This window comes from Nannospalax galili, unplaced genomic scaffold, assembly GCF_000622305.1.
Source record: "Nannospalax galili isolate Female #2095 unplaced genomic scaffold, S.galili_v1.0 scaffold116, whole genome shotgun sequence".
NCBI lineage: Eukaryota > Metazoa > Chordata > Mammalia > Rodentia > Spalacidae > Nannospalax > Nannospalax galili.
The window spans coordinates 4,073,069-4,082,223 of record NW_008340206.1 but is presented as its reverse complement, the minus strand read 5'-3'; positions in this window follow the sequence as shown (position 1 = coordinate 4,082,223).

Genomic DNA, 9,155 nt, shown 5'->3' with positions numbered 1-9,155 from the left:
TGTGTGAGGCCCTAAATTTAATCAGAAACACCAAATTTAAATTTTTATTCTTATTTATTGTATGTTAGTGGAGAGGTCAAAGAACAATTTTGTGGAGTTGGTTCTACCCTTCCACGTTGATTAGGATCCAGAGGTCAACATCAGGTCCTTAGGCTTGCATCAGGACAGCAAGCACCAGCTCCCTGGCTCCAAATTTTTTTTCTATATGAAAAGAACTAAGATACTATCTCAAATGATGTTCACAAAATTAGTAAGCAACTTTAAATGATCAAATAACTATTAGAAATTTTTTTTAAAAAAACAATACTTTCATGTAACATAAGAATGTTATGCCTCATTAACAATCTTAAAAGCAGACTAGATTACAGATGGAAAATTTTTAAATTTCTGAAGGATACGGAGAGATGGCTCAGAGGTTAAGAGCACTGGAACTCTTGCAGAGGACCCAGGTTCAGGTCCTAACACACACATGGTAGCTAACAACCGATTGTAAATCCTGTTCCAAGGGATCCAACACCCTCTTCTGTCCTCCGTTGGAACTGCATGACACAAGTGCACTTACACACATGCAGGCTTAACACACATAACACATAAAATAAAAAACATTAAAAAAAAAAAAACATAGAATGCAGCAATTTAAAAACCTAAAGGAGGTAAGAAACCCAGAGACAAAGAACAATCGGATATTCTACCTGGCCCTGGAATCAAACGAAAATTTGGTCACTTCCCCCAGGAGAGCTCTAACAAAGTCCAAATCTAGAGTTCATTAAAAATAAGATCATGATAAACTTCCTAATTATAATTAGGGTAGCACTCCAAAAGGCTGTATCCTAAGAGCAAGAGTAATACATAATTAAATGAGTTCTTAAAAATATCAAATCATACTCAGATTAGACTACAAAAAAGGTAAAAAACTATTCCTGCCACCAACCTGAATGACTGCAAATACAAATTCTCTATGGAGAAAGAAAATGTGACCCCAGGTTTCCAATTATTTGTAGAACCATTTTTTTTTTCTAATAAAGGGCCTTGTCCAAAGCTAACAATAGCCAAGCAAATAAGATGGTTAAGTTAGCATGAGGAAATCCAGCCAAACCAGTAAGTTGTTTGTAAATGCCCCTTGTGAAACCAACTGTGGACAGAAATGCTGCATAACAAAGTTTGAAGAATTCAGGAAACTAAAACTAGCAAGGAAATGTAAAGACGAAATGCACATGTTTAGAAAAGGAAATTGACGAGTCATGGGCTACAACACCACCTTAAAAATCTACCACAAAACAGAAAAGCTGTGAAAGTAGAATGGAGATGGGGTAAGAGCTGATTAAATAAATACTGTCAAAAGACCGACCACACTTATATTTCCTAAAAGATTAGTGAAACTTGGGGCTGGAGAGATGGCTCAGCAGTTAAGAGCACTGACTGCTCTTGCAGAGGACGACCCGGCTTCAATTCCCAGCACCCACATGGCGGCTACGAACCGTCCTTAACTCCAGTTCCAGGGGAATCCGAAGCCCTCTTCTGACCTCCGTGGCATTGCACAACATGGGTGCACACACATACATGCAGGCGATACACTCGTACACATAAAATAAAATTAAATTAAAAAATATTGATGCACATTCACTTGCTGCTAAAAATATACCAAGATAGAAATGTAGTTATCTTAAAGCAAATACCTTTGTAGCTATCTTCCAGATAGAACATTGCCAGCGTCCCAGAAACAGTCCACTTCCTAATTATCAGAACTTTTTTTATAGAGATGATTGCTAACTTCATTTTTATGACAGTAATTTACTGTCTTTGCAGTTTAGTTTTGACATAAGTTTGCATCTCCAGGGACTGTCTGTAAAAATCTGCTTCAATTTCTTTATGTGTTGGTCACTTGTGTCTTGCTGGGAGATTTTGTTTGTTTTTGTTTTTCTCACCAGAGATTTTTCAGTTTCACTAATCTTTTTTTAAATATTTCATTTATTATTTTTATTTTTATGTGTATGAGTGTATTCCTGCATGTATGTAAGTGCACCCATGTTGTGCAATGTCACAGAGGTTAGAAGGTGCCAGGTTTCCTGGAACTGGAATTAGGATAGTTGTTAGCCACCATGTGGGTGCTGGGAATCGAACCCAGGTCCTCTGCAAGAGCAGCCAGTGCTCTTAACCGCTGAGCCATCTCTCCAGCCCCCTGCATCAATATTTAAATTCATTCATTCTCACTTTCTTCTCAAGACCATTCATATATCCAACCACTACATTCAGAACTCCTATTAGAAGGTACTTGCTATCATGGTCATTAGGAAAAAGCAAACACATAATCAAATAAACCTAAGACCTGCTCCCATGTCTAAATAGCAGATTCAATATTAAGAACAAAAACCATGTTTGTTCACAAATAACTTCTTCCAAAGTTCCCTCAGCCCTAAATTGGTATGGTACCAGGGCAGCAAGAGAAAAGGAATAGGCCCTTCCACAAATAGTGCTGGGACAGTTTGAGAGCTTAGCTTCTGCTGTTCCTTGGTCCAGCCACCATGCCTCCCTACCATGACGGACTGTAATTCCCCTGGAACCGTAAGCTCAAATAAACTCTTCCTTCTACAAATTGCTTGGGCCAGTGTTTCTATCACAGCAACAGAAAAGTGACTAATAGAGACAGACCCAGGCATGTTGGAAAGATGGAGACAGAAGGGGTCAGGAATTCAAAGTCAGTCATTATCAGCTAACAGTCAGTTCAAGACCAGCCTCGGCTACAGGAGACCCATTCTCAAAAAACCAAACTCAACAACAAAAAAGCCAGGACAAATCAATTTCCATGAGCAAAATGACACAACTGAACCTTACTTTAAATTCACTCAGAGGGTTGGAGAGATGGCTGAGTGGTGGTTAAGAGCATGGACTGCTCTTCCAGAGGACCTATGTTTAGTTCCCAGCACCCATGTCAGGTGGCTCACAACTCCCTTTAGCTACAGCTACAGCTGATAGGTTGTTCTTTTCTGGCCTCTGTGGGAAGTGGCACTTGTGCACACCTACTCCTCCCCCAAATACACATAATTTCTAAAAAATGAACTCAATGGGGCTGGAGAGATGACTCAGCTGTTACAAGCACTGGCTGCTCTTGCAGAGGACCCAGATTTGATTCCCAGCACCCACATGGCAGCTAACAACCATCCAAAACTCCAGTTCCAGGGCATTCAATGCCCTCTTCTGACCTCCTCAGGCACTGCACGACATAGTGCATTTACATACATGCAGGCAATATACTCATACACATAAAATAAAAAATAAAGTATTTTTTAAAAATTAACTCAAAATATTTAGAAACCCATGTGGAAGATCTAAAAAATTAACCTTTTTATCTTTGTCTTTTTGAGACAGGGTCTCCTGTAGCCCCAGCTGGCCTGGAACTCTTTTGTAGACCAGGCTGGCCTGGAACTCACAGATATTCACCTGCCTCTGCCTCCCCAGTGCTGGGATTAAAGGCATGTGCCACCACACCTGGCTGTAAAACATTTACCTTTTAGAAGAAAACACACACAAAGTTGTGACCTTGGACTAGGAACTGGTGCTTGCCATGTGACATCTGATAGCACAAGCCAACAGAAGCATAGACCAACCCGCTTCACCCAAATGGAACTTGAGCCTGGCATGGTGGTACAAGCAGACCGAGCTGGGCTACATGAGCTGGAAGCTGGTTTGACCTATATGCTCAGACCCTGTCTCACTCACAAATAACAACAAAAACCCACTAAAGCAGTTTTGCCTCAAAGGATGTATTTATTTCTGCCACTACCAAAATGTTTTAAAGAAAGCAAAAAGAAATACCACAAATAGAACCATTTCAATGCTTGTTACCTGGTAAGGAGTGTCTTTTCTTTTGTTAAAAAAACATTATTTTTAAAAATATTTTATTATTATTTTATGTGTATGAATGTATTGCCTGTATGTATGTGAGTGCACCCGTGCCGTGCAATGACGCGGAGGTGAGAAAAGGGCTTTGGATTCCCCTGGAACTGGAGTTAAGGAGAGTTCATAGCCGCCATGAATTGTCAGGGTGCTGGGAATCAAACCCAGGTCCTCTGCAAGAGCAGTTAGTATTCTTAACCACTGAGCCATCTCTCCAGCCCCTATTTGTATTTTATGTGTATGAGTGCACTGCCTGCATGTGTGCAAGTGCACCTGTGTCGTGCAATGCCTGCAGGGGTCAGAAGGTGGCATCGGAACCCCTTGTAAGGAATTTCTAACATACTATTGCATGAATAAATCTTACGAACATTTGAAAGAAAGCCAGAAGCAAATGGCACATGTAATTCACTTATATGAAATGTGCAGAAAAAGACATGGCCATAAAGTCAAAATATAAGTAAGTGGCTGCCAGGGGCTGGAGGCGACAAATAGGGGATGCGGGAGGAAAGGAATAGAAGGAGGAGCAGCAACTGCTGATGAGTAGGTAGTAGGTAGGGGCTTCCTTTAAGCACCAAGAATGTGTTCTAAAAAATAGCTGATGGTCATGGGTATACAACTCCTTGAAAAATGCGAGAGACATCATTGAACTGTACACATTAAAAAACTGGATTGGGGGCTTCAGAGATGGTTCAGTGGTTAAGAGTACTTGCTGCTCTTGCAGAGGACCTGGGTTCAGTTCCCAGCACCCACATGGTGTCTCACAACTGCCTGGAATTCCAGTTCCAGGAGATGAAACATCTTCTTCTGGCCTTTGCAGGCTCCAGGCACACAGGGGATGTACATACATATGTTCAGGCACTCACATACACATGAAAATAAAAATAAATCCTAGGGGACTAGAGAGATGGCTCAGCGGTTAAGAACACTGGTTGTTCTTGCAGAACACCGCATTCAAATCCCAGCACCCACATGGCAGCTAACAACTGTGCGTAACTCCAGTTCCAGGGGATCCGATGGTCTCTTCTGTCCTCCACAGGCACTGCACGACACCGGTGCACTTACCTACATGCAGGCAATACACTCATACACATAAAATAAAAACAATAAATAGAGCTGGAGAGATGGCTCAGTGGATAAGAGCACTGACTGCTCTTGCAAAGGACTGGGGTTCAATTTCCAGCACCCACATGGCAGCTACGAACCGTCCTTAACTCCAGATCCAGGGGAATCCAAAGCCCTCTTCTGACCTCCACGCCATTGCACGACACGGGTCACTCACATGCAGACAATACACTCCTACATATAAAATAAAAGTTTAAAAAAATAAATTAAAAAAATATATAAAAATCTTAAAACAGAAGGACTGAATTTAATGGTATTTAAATCTTATCTCAATAAAACCTCTAAAACAATACTTGTGACACTGGGCAGGAGCATGCCTTTAATCCTGGCACTTGGGAGGCAGAGGAAAATGATCTGTGAATTGGAAGCCAGCCTGGTCTACATCATGAGTTCCACACCAGTCAGGAGTGAGACCCCGTCTCAAAAAACCAAAAAGGAAAAAGAAAAACTGACACACACACACACACACACACACACACACACACACACACACACACAAGAATACTTATAGTGTGTTCTGGGAAACATAAGACTTGCTGAAAGTTGGGCTCTTGCTAAGGAGCCCGACAACCTGCGCTCCAATTCATGGACCCTACAACATGGTAGAAAGAGGTCCTGACAAGCTCTTCCCTGACCACCACACATGTGCTGTGCATGCACACACACACAGATGACAAATATTAAAAATAAAACAAAGGTGTGGTGGCGCATGCCTTTAATCCCAGAACTGGGAGGCAGAGATGGGTGAATCTCTGTGAGCTTGAGGCCGGCCTGGTTGACATTAGAGAGTTCCAGGCCAGGTGGGGCTACAGAGAGACTGTCTCAAAGAGATGGATGGATGGATGGATGGATGGATGGATGGATGGATGGATGGATGGATGGAAATAAAACAAAGAACTGCTTACAGTCTGTATTAGATAATTCTAGCGCAGAAAAACAAGTACAATGCTACTGTGACAGGAAAAACAGTGTATGGTAAACAAAGCAGGATAAAGGAATGTTGAGGAGAGGAAACGTGAGATCAATTTGAACAGTCCTTCTCCCCTTTTGTGAGACAGGGTCTCACTATGTAGCCCTGGTTGACCTGGAACTAGCCAGGCCAGCCTCAACCTCAGGGATCTGCCTCCTTCCGCCTCCCAAGTGCTGATAGGTGTGCACAACACATCGGCCAGTTTTAGATGAGGTTTCCAGAGACCACAAGTAGCATGCATGCTGACACCCAAACAAATCTAAGGAAGTGACGGTAAGAGCCATGCTCAATCTTAGGAGGAACACTCCAAGCAGAGAAGCAGCGCAAGGGTCCTGAAGCAGGACCACACCAGGCATGTTCAAAGAACAGCAACAAGACCAACATGCCTGGAAACACACAGGAAGAGGATAGAGGTAAGGGCGGAGTGCAATGACGCAGTAGAACGTGCAACGTGATGCCTCGCGGGCTGCTGCACCACCTCCTCCTTCACTCTGCGTGAACTTAGCCTTTGGAGACGTGATCACAAGGATACCAGGATCTGGCTGATTGCTACAGACACTACACACACACTTTTATAAGTAAAGCTACTATGAAGTCAGACACCTAATCACGAAGAACTAGTTAACAGGCTACTGGACCTAGTTAGACAATCGATAATCTACACAAAGTATCGGGTAGTAACAACAGGTTTCTGGAAAACTTTGAACATGGAACCAAAAAGACGCTGCTAGGCATTGGATAAGGTCAGAGACAAAAGAACCAAGAGTGTCTCTAGGAAACCTAACCATTTACCAGAAGATGCAGAGGAGCTGGTCTGTTAATGCAAGAACTCTGTTGTGGATTTGCTAAATTTGATGTCCCTATCAGGTAACCAAAGGAAGAAAATGGGTTATTTTAATGAATGCGTGTTTAGCAAAGAGATCCAATCAGAAAGTAAATGTGAGTCACTAGCATGCTGGTAGTATTCAAGGTTCTGGGACTACACAGGACCAAGGACAAGAGTAGATGAAAAAGAACAGTCCAAGAAATGAGCTCTCAGAGGGCTACAGAAATGGGGGCTAGGTGTAGACTTCTGGGGCACAGTGTAAGCCTAGCATGCACCAGGCCTTTAGGGTCCATCCCTAAAACAGGAAAGGAAGGAGAGAATCAGGGGAGGGAGGGAGGATAGAAGACAGGAGGGAGGCAGGGAAGGAAGAGCAGATGGAGACTGGTTGTAGAAATAAGAAAACATCCAAGAGAAAAAAAATGAAGATGAAATTATTTAAAGGAAAATAAGGAAATCAGCCATACTGAATTAACCATACTGAATTAACCATACTGAATGCTGCTGATAGACTCCATCAGGTGAGAACTGGGAAAGTGGTATTAGACTTAGAAAGGAGCACGTCATTTTCAGCTGAGATCCTGGGAATGTTCCTGGAGTAGCGGGAGTAAAAGACTTGACTCAAGATAACAGAAATCAAGAACTTGGGGCGACCCGCACAGCAGCAAACTGCACTACCAGCCAAACATGTTTAACAGACACTTCCTAACAGAGATTCAAGTTTCCCTAGAATCACTAGGGAATCCCTTTTTTTGCAACATGGATTTTCTTTTATTATTTATATTTCAGGCTATTATTAAAGGACAAGCACACCTTCAAAGAAAAGCCATAAATCCATCTTTAAGTTTATTCTTTTAATCGGTCTTCCAATAGATGCTTTAAGAATTTTACACTTATTTTAAAAAATATTTTATTTATTATTATGTTACATGTGTAAGTATATTGCCTGCATGTGTGCAAGTGCACTCACGTTGTGCAGTACCCATGAAGGACAGAAGAGGGTGTTGGGTCCCCTGGAACCAGAGTTACAGACGGTTCTTAGCTGCCATGTGGGTGCTGGGAATGACACCCAGGTCCTTTGCAAGAGTAGTCAGTGCTCTAAACCACTGAGCCATCTCTCCAGCCCCACTTATTTTTTTGTTAATAGTATGTGTGCATGTGTGCCTGTGTGGGGTATGTGCATGTGAATGCAAGTGCCTACAGAGGACAGAGGTAATGCATCCCTGGGGTAGAGTTATAGGAGGTCATGAAGAGCACGATATGGGTGTTGGGAACCAAAGTTCTATGTGAGAGCAGTACTCTTAACCACTGAGCTCTCTCTCCAACCCTCCAGCAGACTCTTGACAAAAGAGAGAACTCAAGTTTCAATGGTCAGAATCTTACCAAGCCAATTTCTCAGATTTGAATTCATATACAGCCTCCCAATACATCACAGCAGCACTCAAAGGTGTATAGCGTCCCTGACCGCAAATTAGCTCTTTTCTACATTCCCACATTACTTCTACAAAGCTTCCAAAACAACTTATTGCTAACATAAAAACACAGCCTAAGAGAGCTGGATCACTTTGGAACAGAGAAAGAAAACACAATATTACAAAGTACATCAAGGGCTGGCAAGATGGCTCAGAGCAGAAGCATGTGCAGCACAGGCCTGATGGATTCCTGACATCCCCAGTGAAGGAGAGAACCAACTCTGATCACCAGACAGGAGCCTTCACTCACACACATGCATACACATACATACATGCACATACCAACACAACAATATCAAGCTTAAGTTTTTTTAAAGTTTATTAAAAGGTCTACCAAAGGGAAAATAGGTGTAAAATGACAAGGTACTTCAATTCCCCTTAATGTTTTCATCTCCCCAGCCCACAAAAAAATACTTCAAGTGTGTTCCTGCCATGATTCTCATGCACAGAACACAGTTTAACCCTACTCACTGAGAGACTGGAACAAATAAACAAAATGCTGGTAATCACTGGCCTCGGGCATATAGATTATGTATTATATGGATGTTGGGTTCTTCTGGGTTCTACTGACCATTCCTTAATGTTATGTTTCAAAGGGCAAAGCAACTGTCCTGTAAATGTGAGCCTATGTTTAAACATTTGAGAATCACTGAGGAGACGTGCTATGAATAGTGCAGATTCACATTTATTCTTTATTCAGATGAACAATGTAAACTAGTTTCTCTTAAAATAATTGGGCTTAACATTAAAATGCTTAAACTGGAAGTTAAAAAAACACTGAGATGACAATGGAAGGTCCTGAATAAGGTTTATCAATATGATTTTAAAGGCCAAATATTTGTAGGGGTACCATCAAACACACTGTGCTCACTTC